Here is an 11,479-nt window from a genome sequence, read left to right on the forward strand (position 1 = left end):
GCACTGTGTGTTATTGTCCACAGGAGGCTGTAACCTTTGCTATAACACAATAAATACTTCAGCTACAGAGAGCCCTGTTTTCTGACATTACAAATAGGGATGAATGTGAAAAACTGTCACTCCTGATAATCCCTTTGCGTGGTGCCCCAGGCAGCAGCTAACCCTAGTTTCAGCTCTGAATCAAGTGCCCAGCTGTAAGGTTGAGGTTTGGAAAGGCTTGGAGATGGGTATCAATAATGAATGAACTGGACTCAATTCTAGGCCATAAAATCTGGGTTTTGGACAGGCAAAAGGGAGTGGGAAGAGAAATTCAGCCTGACTCATGTAATGTCTTTCAACCTCTTTTAGTACTAGGAGTTTATAAGGGTGAAATTTTATTCAAAATAACCTTTGTAGGTCACAGAGCAGTAACTAGTAATTCTAGTGCTCAGGTTAAGGGTGTTTATAGATCAACTTTTTAGCACAACAATTGTGTTAAAAGGACTTAGGCTTTAGCCCCACTGAGCAAAAATCTTAGGACACCATGAGGTAGGATAGCAGTTCATCTTTCTGGTACAACAGACCAGGTGAACACAGGGTGGTAGGAGGGGGTACCGAATGTTGTCTTCTGGTTTTAAATAATTGTTCTTGCTAAATTCAGTCACTAAACTCGGTTGTTTATTCTTGTTAAAAGATTACAAGTACTAGCAACACCCTCCAAATTTCAGCACCCTTGGAGGAAGCTCCTGCCACCCTGTCCTGGTTATGGTTCTAAAAGTTTTGTCAAGCTCAAATAGAAGCAGGGTCCATTAAACTATACGTAAGGATCCCTGTGGGCCTCATTTTGAATTAGTTTTAAAATCTAATATCTATGTTTTATTAATGGGTATCATATTGCTTTGTCTTCTCAATGGGTAGGAGAAGGGCTGGAAGAAGGGAGAAAATTTGGAACTAAAAAAAAACCCATTGAACATATTTTTTACAGCTTTTTTTTTTGAGGGGGGAAGGCAGGGCAATTGGGGTTAAGTGACTTGCCCAAGGTCACACAGCTGGTAAGTGTCAAGTGTCTGAGGCCAGATTTGAACTCAGGTCCTCCTGACTCCAGGGTACTCTATTCACTGCACCACCTAGCTGCCCCCCAATTTTTAAAAATCTATATTTTATTGTATTTTTATTTATTTTATAAAATATTTCCCAATTATATTTTAATCTGGTTCTGGCCATGCTTGGGAGTGTTGTGAGTTGCATTCAGGGCTTGTTTTTGACAACTCAGTTGTAACAGGTAGTGTGAAGCTGGTCTTCAGGCTCTGTTCCAACTTGGAACATGGAAGGTGAATGGTCAGAGAGCTCCCCTGGGATATCTTACTGTGAAGTTTAGGGCTGTAGAGGAGGCGTCTCTTTAGTTAGGCCTTGAAGGAAGGAAAGGCCTGAAATAAGCAAAGGTGGTATGTAGAAGGAGACTATTCTATGCATCCTGGGTCATCTCCAGTCATCCTGATCCATATCTGATCCCTGGACCCAGATGTCTCCAGAGAAGAGAGTGAGGCTGGTGACTTTGTACAACTCTCCCTCACTCAAAACCAATTCATTTGCATGTCATGATGCCATTGTCCTCTTTGAGAATGAAGGACAAACCACAACACAAGAAGATATCATAAAGAAATTCATGAATGGAGGAGAGAACAAGGCAAGAATGGAAGAGATAAAGAATAGACTAGCTAGGCCAAAATTTCGTATATGGGAAAAAGAATTATCTGGAATAAGGTTGCAAAAGGCAGGTTGGAATCTTGGCAGGGGGTCTGATTGCCAGGATCGGAAGTTTACACTTGCCTTGGTAGGCAATGGGGAGCCCCTGAAGGTGCTTGACCAGAGGAGTGATGTGATCATAATGGTGAGTTACTTAGCCACTTAAGTCTGAAAGATTGACTGAAGAGGAGGTAGACTGGAGTGGGAAGACCATTTTAGAAGGATATCATAATAGCCTGGATGAGACAGGATAAGGGCTTTAGCTAGAAGAATAAGAGAAAGGAGCAGGAAGAATAGAAAGGGGTGGCTGGATATGAGAAATACCATGGAGGTAGAAGGACCTTCGCAACCAACATAAGTGGGAGGGTGAAAGAGAGAGAAGAGAGATGATTTCATAGTTCTGAGCCTGGGAAACTGGGAGGACAGTGAAGCCTTGAACAGAAATGCAGAAGTTAGTGGGGAGGGCCAGGTTGAGGCCATATGAGAATCTTACAAAGAAAGCACAGAGTATGGAGCTTCCCTGGCCACAGTGGACAGATCTTAGCAGCCTCACGGCGGGGCTGTATGTTCAAGGGAAGAACAGGCTCTGGGCTCCGGACGCCAGGCTCCAGGCTCCGGACGCCAGGCTCCAGGCTCCGGACTCCAGGCTCCAGGCTGGCATCTCAGACCAATGTGTTTCTTAGCAGTGAGATTCAGTTCTTTGAGAATAGTCCATTTGATTCCTTCATCACTTCTTTGGGAAGGCTGCTGCTCATCTTCCCCAGCCTCCAAAGCCCCCTCTATGGCCCTCAGGGCCCAATTCCAATCTTACTCCCTCCAGGAAGCCTTCTATGACCACACAAACCCTGACTTCTCCCTCTCTGGAACAACCTTCTTACTGAGTTTGTGGTCTATACCATGCACTCATACATGCAATGTGGAACTTGATGCCAAGTTAGGATTAGGGTAGGCAGGAGAGATAGGCAGCTGCCTAAGGATGCAACGTGCAGAGTTACATACATTATACATACACACACATATACACACATATACTGGTTGGTTGTTGTGCTTTATTCTTGTTGAGGACCAAAATGACATCATCGCGCTAGAGTCAAGTTTCAGTGTGTCCGATCATGACTGATCAGACCAGTATGAGCACAGAATGCTCTACCACAGGTCAGGCACAAGTAGTTCATGTGAACATTTGGGGTGGATTCTCGAAATTTGTGCATATCTCACATTTCTTTTGAGCTACTCCAATCCTGCTTTGGCCATAGGGCACAGCACCTTCTCTGAAGTGGGCACACCATGCTGGGCAGTCCTGTGCCAGTGTCTCCCATGTCACACAATCAATTCCAAAGTTCTTTTTTTCTTTTCTTTTTTTCCAATTTATTTATTTATTTTTAGTTTTCAACATTCATTTCTACAAGATTTTGAGTTACACATTTTTCTCTCCATCTTTCCCCTACCCCCACCCCAAAATAGCAAGCCTACTGAATAAACCTTCCCCCAATCTGTTCTCTCTTATATCCCGCCCCCAACTTTCTAGTAGGGCAAGATGGATTTCTATACCTCAGTGCCTGTATATCTTATTTCCCAGGTGCATGTAAAAAAACAATTTTTTTTAACATTTGTTTTTGAAACTTTGATTTCCAGATTCTTTCTCTTCTTCCCTCCTTACCTACCCCCACTGGGAAGACAAGCAATTCAACATAGGTTGTACATGTGTAGTTATGCAAAACATTTCCAAAGTAGTTATATTGTGAAAGACTAACTAAATTCCCACCCCTCCTATCCCGCTCCCCACTTATTCTGTTTTCTACTTTGACCCTGTCCCTTTTCAAAAGTGTTTGCTCCTAACTGCTTTCTCCCCCATTCTCCCTTCCTTTCTATCATCCCCCCTCTTATCCCCTTCCCCTCTGCTTTCCCGTAGGGTAAAATACCCAATTGAATGTGTATGTTATTTCCTCCTTAAGCCAAATTCAATGAGAGTAAGGTTGTGCCTTTCCCTTTCATTTTCCTGCTCTTCCCCTCCATTGTAACAGTGTTCTCTTGCCTCTTTTAAATGAGATAATTTACCCTAATCTATCTCTCCTTTTCTCCTTCTCCTAATAAATTTCTCTCTCACCTCTTAATTTTATTTTTTAGATATCATCCCTTCATATTCAACTTGTCCTGTGCTCTCTGTCTATGTTTACATGTACACACATATGCACACATTCACATATATATTTATAACACAGTACAATCTCCTATACATACATATATATGTATGTATGCATATATCATATATATTCCCTTTAACTATCTTCATATTGAGAAAAGTCTCATGAGTTACAATTATCGTTTTCCCATGTAGGAATGTAAATAGTTCAACTTTAATAAGTTCCTTATGATTTCTTTTTCCTGTTTACCTTCTTATGCTTCTCATGCTTCTTGTACTTGAAAGTCAAATTTTCTGTTCAGCTTTGTTTTTTTCATCAAGAATGCTTGAAAATGGCGGAGCCAAGATGGTGGAGTAGAAGCACGACCTTCCTGCGGCTCCGGCTTCCACCTTCCCCAATCCATGTAAAAAGGGGACTCTAAACAAACTTTGGAGCTGCAGAACCCACAAAATGACACAGAGAAGCTAACCTCCCGCTGAGGACAGCCCGGCAGGCTGGCAGGAATCAGCCAGCACAGCGCTCTGGGAGCCAAGCCCAGCCCCATGCCAAGGCTTTAGCCCCAGGGCGGGCCTGACAAGCCCTGACTGAGGAAAATAACACCTTAACAAACAGACTGACTCAAATGGCAAAGGAGGCTCAAAAAGGCAATGAGGAGAAGAATGCCTTAAAAAGCCGAATTTGCCAGATGGAAAAAGAATCTCAAAAGCTCAATGAGGAGAATCATTGCTTCAGAATTAGATTGGAGCAAATGGAAGCTAATGACTTTATGAGAAATCAAGATGCTGTTAAACGGATCCAAACAAATGAAAGAATAGAAGGCAACGTGAAATATCTCATGGGAAAAACCACTGACCTGGAAAATAGATCCAGGAGAGATAATTTAAAAATTACTGGACTACCTGAAAGCCATGATCAAAGTAAGACCCTAGAAAGCATCCTCCAGGAAGTTCTCAAAGAAAACTGCCCTGATGTTTTAGTACCAGAAGGCAAAATAGAGGTTGAAAGAATCCACCGATCACCTCCTGAAAAAGATCCCAAAAAGAAAACTCCTAGGAATATTATAGCCAGGTTCCGGAATTCCCAGATTAAGGAGAAAATATTGCAAGCAGCCAGGAAGAAACAATTTGAATATTGTGGAAACACAATCAGGATAACCCAGGATCTGGCAGCTTCTACAGTGAGGGATCGAAGGGCTTGGAATATGATATTCCGGAGGGCAAAGGAGCTGGGATTAAAACCAAGAGTCACCTACCCAGCAAAACTGAGCATCATGTTTCAGGGGGAAATGTGGTCATTCAGTGGAAGAGAGGACTTTCAAGCATTCTTGCTGAAAAAACCAGAGTGGAATAGAAAATTTGACATTCAGATACAAGAAGCAAGAGAAGCATGAGAAGGTAAACAGGGAAAAGGAATCATAAGGAACTTATCAAAGTTGAACTATTAACATTCCTACATGGAAAAACAATAATTGTATCTTATGAAACTTTTCTCAGTAGTTGAAGGGATTAGAAATATATATATATATACATATATACACACACACACATATATGTCTATATATGAGGGTATATGGGCATATGAATACATATGTGAATGTGTGTATATATGTTTACAGGTATACATAGATAGAGGGCACAGGACCAATTTAACAGGAAGGAATGATACTTAAAAGGTGAAATTAAGAGGTCAGAGGAATATAATGAGAAGAGATGGGAAGAGACAGATTGGGGTAAACTATCTCATACAGAAGAGGCAAGGAAAAATGGTTACAATGGAGGGGAAGAATAGCAAGGCAAAAGGGAATGGGTCAACCTTATTCTCATTGAATTTGGCTTGAGGAGGGAGTGAAATACACACTAAATAGGGTATCTCACCCTCCAGGAGAATAGGGGAGGAAGGGGATGACAGGGGGGATGACAGAAGGGAGGGCAGGCTCAGGGGGAGGGAAGTTGGAAGCACCCACTTTTGAAAAGGGATGGGATCAAAGTAGAGAATAGAACAAGTGGGAGGTGGGATAGGAGGGAGGGAAATATAGTCAGTCATTTACAATATATCTACTATGTTATTGTTTTGCATTAGCCACACATGTACAACCTATACTGAACTGCTTGTCTTCCCAGTGGGGGTGGGTGACAAGGAAGGAAGGGAATGAATCTGGAATTGAAAGTTTTAAAATCAAATATTCAAATATATATATATATATATATATATATATATATACTATTATTAATACCATCTTACATGTAATTGGGAAATAAGATATACTGGCACTGAGGCATAGAGATCCACTGGAAAAGTCGAAAGGGGTATGGGAGAAAATATGGGAGAGAGCAGATTGGAGGAGGGGATATCCTGTGGAACTGCTATTTTGGGGCAGTGGGTAGGGGAAAAATGGGGAGAAAATCTGTAACTCAAAATTTGGCGGAAATGAGTGATGTGAATCAGAAGTTAATAAAGCATTAAAAAAAAGAATGCTTGAAAATCCTCTATTTCATTGAATGACTATATTTAGCCCTGAAGCATTATACTCAGTTTTGCTGGGTAGGTGATTCTTGGTTTTAATCCTAGCTCCTTTGACCTCTGGAATATCATATTCCAAGCCCTTTGATCCCTTAATGTAGAAGCTGCTAGGTCTTGTGTTATCCTGATTGTGTTTCCACAATACTTGAATTGTTTCTTCCTGACTGCTTGCAGTATTTCTCCTTGACCTGGGAACTCTCAAATTTAGCTATAATATTCCTAGGAGTTTTCTTTTTTGGGATCTTTTTCAAGAGGTTATTGGTGAATTCTTTCAATTTCTATTTTTCCCTCTGGTTCTAGAATTTCAGGGCAATTTTACTTGATAATTTCTTGAAAGATGGTATCCAGGTTCTTTTTTTGATCATGGCTTTCAGTTAGTCCAATAATTTTTAAATTATCTCTCCTGGATCTATTTTCCAGGTCAGTGGTTTTTCCAATGAGATATTTCACATTGCCTTCTATTTTTTCATTTGTTTAGATCTGTTTTATAGTATCTTGACTTCTCACAAAGTCATTAGCTTCCAATTGCTCCAATCTAATTTTTGTGGAATTATTCTCTTCAGTGAGTTTTTTTGAAATTGCTTTTCCATCTGGCAAATTTGGCTTTTTAAGGCATTCTTCTCCTAATTGGCTCTTTGGGCCTCTTTTGCCATTTGAATTAGTCTACTTTTTAAGGTGTTATTTTCTTCAGTATTTTGTTGGGTCTCCTTTAGCAGACTGTTGACTCACTTTTCATTATTTTCTTGCATCATTCTCATTTCTCTTCCCAATTTTCCCTCCACTTCTCTTACTTGATTTTAAAAATCCTTCTTGAGCTCCTCCATGGCCTGGGACCAATTCATATTTTTCTTGGAAGCTTTTGATGCAGGAGTTCTGACTTTATTGTCTTCTTCCAGTTCCATGCTTTGATCCTTTTTGTCCCCCAAAAAAGGATTCTATGGTTTGATTGCACTTCCTCTGCTTGCTCATCTTGCCAATTACTTGACTTTTTTGAGCTATTTGCCACTGTAGAACTCTGCTTCCAGAACGGAGAGAGCTTTATCCAAAATCACTGGGGTTTTTGCAGCTGCCTGACCTATTAGTTGGGCACCCTCTCTACAGCCACCACAAGCTCTGGTACACTGGCCACACACCCCAGGACCACCACCCAAGAATGTGATCCACATCCAAGCAGGTCAAAACAAGAGTGATTGCCCTCTGAATGGTTGCTTGGTCCCCCTACAATCTGCAGGCCAGGAGTTCTGAAAGCAGCCAAGCGGCAGCAGATGCAGCCGCCATGCCTCCACCACTTCTCACTCCAGGGACAGGGGCTTGACCGTGCTCTTCTGTCCACCCTATTCCAACTTTCCCCACTGACCTTTTATTTTCTCTTTGGTGTTTATGGGTTGAGAAGTCTGAAAACTGCCACAGCTGCTGGTGAGTCACTCTCCTGAAGTCTGCCCTGGATCCTGCTGGTTGGGGCCGCCCTGGGGCCGGAACTGTGGCTCCTGAAGGTCTGCACTTGGCTCTAGCATGCTGCAACAGACCTTTCCTGTTGGCCTGGCTGGTTGCCGTCAGTGGGAGATTTGTTTCTCTCTGTTTCTTTGTGTGTTCTGTAGCTCTAAAATTTGTTTAGAGTCGTTTTTTTTTACAGGTATTGGAAGTGGTTGGAGCCAGAGCCCACGCCTAATTTGTGCTTTTACTTTGCCATCTTGACTCTGACCCAATTCCAAAGTTTTTTTTTCTTTTTGGAGGACAATTGGGGTTAAGTGACTTGCCCAAGGTCACATGGCTAGTTTTTGTGTTAAGTGTCTGAGGCCAGATTTGAACTTAGGTCCCCCTGACTCCAGGGCTGGTGCTCTATTCACTGTGCCACCTAGCCGCCCCTCCAAAGTTCTTAAGAGGGACCTTGACAGTGTCCTTGTATGGCTTCTTCTGACAACCATGTGAACGCTTGCCCTGCATGAGTTCTCCATAAAATAAGCTTTCAGGCAAGCATACATTTGGCATTGGAACAATGTGACCAGCCTATCATATTTTCACTCTTGTGTGTATGTGTAAATATACATACATATACACACATATAGATATAAATATATATATATTCATATACACACATACATATATAGTTTTTAATTGATTAGCTATGCTTGACTCTTCATGACCCATTTGGGGTTTTCTTGGCTTTGCCATTCCTTCTTCAGCTCATTTTACAAATGAGGAAACAGGTAAACAGGGTTAAATAACTCGCCCAGGATCACACAGCTTTTAAGTATCTGAGGCTTGATTTGAACTCAGGTCTTCCTGACTCTATACCCAGACTTCTATCCACTGAGCCACACGGTACATTCTTCTTCTTCTTTTTTTTTTTTTTTTTTGCTTTTTGGAGGGCAATTGGGGTTAAGTAACTTGCCCAAGATTACACGGCTAGTTTTTGTGTGTGTGGGTGTTGAGTATCTGAGGCTGGAACTGAACTCGGGTCCTCCTGACTATGGAGCCGGCGCTTTACTCATTACGCCACCTAGCCTCCCCAACACACAGTACATTCTTAATAAATGTTTGTTCAATTGATTTGACTTGATTAGTTAGTCCCAGGAGTTTATTGGACCCAGCTTAAACAGGTTCTCCAGAGTTCATTGCTAAAATTTCAGTGTGAACATTTACAATTTAGAAATCAGAAAAGGCTATAAATCAAGGCCTGATTTGTTTTGTTGATTGCTTAGACTTAAAAAAGTGATGAACAAAATGTTAACCATACAGATTAAACATAAAAGCATGTCATACATTTTGGGAAAGCTGGTTGTTAAACATTTCCTAGCATACCCTTACTTGTCTCCTATGCTTGAAATTTTTTCTCCTCATTTCTGACTCTTAGTTTTCCTGGCTTCCCTTTCCCGGTCCCCCTTAGTGCCTTTCTTCTGAGATTATCTCCAGTTCATCCTGTATCTTGTTTGTCCATAGTGGATTATATATAGTTGTTTACTCTTCCTTTAGACAGTGTGCTCCTTGAGGGCAGGGGCTTTTTTTTTCCCTTTTCTTTGTATCCTTAGAGCTTCACACAATGCCTGATTGCATGGTAAGTGTGTACATGCTGCCTGCAGGACTAAACTTAGATCCTGACTCACAGATAACTCCCATCACTCCACCCAACCCTTTCTGCAGCCCCAGGCACTTACTTTCCAAGCTTTAGTTAACCAGTTCAAATTCAAGCCATCTTCTACCCTACCCTACACACTTCTGTCCTTCAAACCCTCTTTTCCCCCATTATCCTGTCACTACTTATTTCCAAATATTAATCCTGTATGACCTCCATCATCTGTCTTCTTGTTGAACCCCACAATGCTGACTGGATCCACTACAAATTTGTAATCCAATATCAACCAGGCATTTTCTGCTACAGATCAATTCCTTTCCTCTTCCCTGATAGATTCTCTATTGGATTTCCCAGACCTTCTCTTCACAAGCCACTCACACCATCCCTTCTCAGCTCCCTCTCATAAGAGGAAACTACCTCATACCATCACTGATAAAGTTGAGGGTTTCTCATGTTAACCACCTCTTGAAGTGATGGACATAATATGTAGAACAAGACACATTTTGGACACATCTAATGTGGGAATTTGTCTTACTTATACATATTTATTATGTATAAGTATATCTTTTATATATATATATATAATTTTGTCTTACTTATACATATGTTATAAAGATTTTGTTTTTCCTTTTTTTTCTCCCTCCACCCCAATCCTCCATCCCCCACCCTGGGGGTGGGTGGGAGGCTAGGATGGGATAGAGATTTTTTTTAAAAAAAAGAAAGAAAAGAAAGTCACAGAGGGATAAAAAAAAAGAAATGCAGAGAAGAGAATAGAAGGAAGGTTAGAAAGAAGCACAGATAAAGCAGGATAGCCTAGAAAGTTACAAACTCTACATAGTCTTTTTCTGTTTGACTATATATATATTTATATATGGAAATGCCTTTTTGGGGGGTATTGATTAAGGTCATAATAAAGAACAAATTTAGGACTTTTATCATAAAACTCTTCTCTTTTCCTGTTCCACATTTCAAATGAACTCACCCTTCTCTTTCTTGCTTCTATTCTGTGATGAAGAGATGGCTCTTGACCTAACTAAAGCCAAACTTTCTACCCATTGCCTTGAACCCTTCCCATCTCCTTTGGCAATTTATTTCTTTGACTAGCTCCTCTCTTTCCCTATTTTTCAATTTCTCCTTATCACCTGACTCCTTCCTTGCTTCTCACAAACATGTCTAGATCCACCTCTTCCATTCTTAAAAATCCTTCCCTTGATTCTGCCAACCCCCCAAGCTATCTCTGTATCTCTCCCCCATTTCCTAGAATAATTCCTAGAATAAATTGTCCTCCTCACTTTCTCACCGTGCACTCATTTCTCAGTCCCTTGTAATCTGGTCTCTATCCCCATCACTGTCCTGAAACTGCTCTTCCCAAGGTCACAACAATCTCTTTGTTGCTAAATCCAAAGACCTTTTGTTAGTATTCATCCCTCTTGATCTCCCTATGGTATTTGACACTATTGCTCACTCTAGCCAGCTCTTTCTTCCCTAGGTTCTCTTGTAGATCTCTTTCTGTCTATTGAACCAATTCTTCTTGGTCTCCTTGGCAGGACCATTGTTGGTGTCCAACTCCCTGTACTTGGTTCTACCTCAGGGTTCTGTCCTGGGTCTGGTCCTCCTTTACTTCTCCATACTTCCTCTCATCTCTTCTCATGCATTCATCTATCATCTTTTGGACCAACATCTCTATTTTTAATTTTTCTCTTGAACTCTAGTCCTCTATCTACTGGACAGCTTTCCCCGAATGTCCCATAGGTATCTCAAACTCAATATGCCTAAAGCAGAACTCATTATCTTTTCCCCAAAAACTCACCCCTTTCTCTCAGTTTCCCTATTTCTGTCGAGGGATCTACCATTCTTTCTTTCAGTCACTCAGGTACTTATAGCCTTTCTCAATTCATCACTGTCACACTTCATACAGTTACCAGGATGTGTTAATTCTACTTTATCCACAATTCTCAAATATGGCTTGCTCCTTCCTTCCTTCCTTCCTTCCTTCCTTCCTTCCTTCCTTCCTTCC

The sequence above is a fragment of the Petaurus breviceps genome, unplaced genomic scaffold (genome assembly GCF_028583685.1).
Source record: "Petaurus breviceps papuanus isolate PSGF00001 unplaced genomic scaffold, PetGlider_PUasm1.0 90865, whole genome shotgun sequence".
NCBI lineage: Eukaryota > Metazoa > Chordata > Mammalia > Diprotodontia > Petauridae > Petaurus > Petaurus breviceps.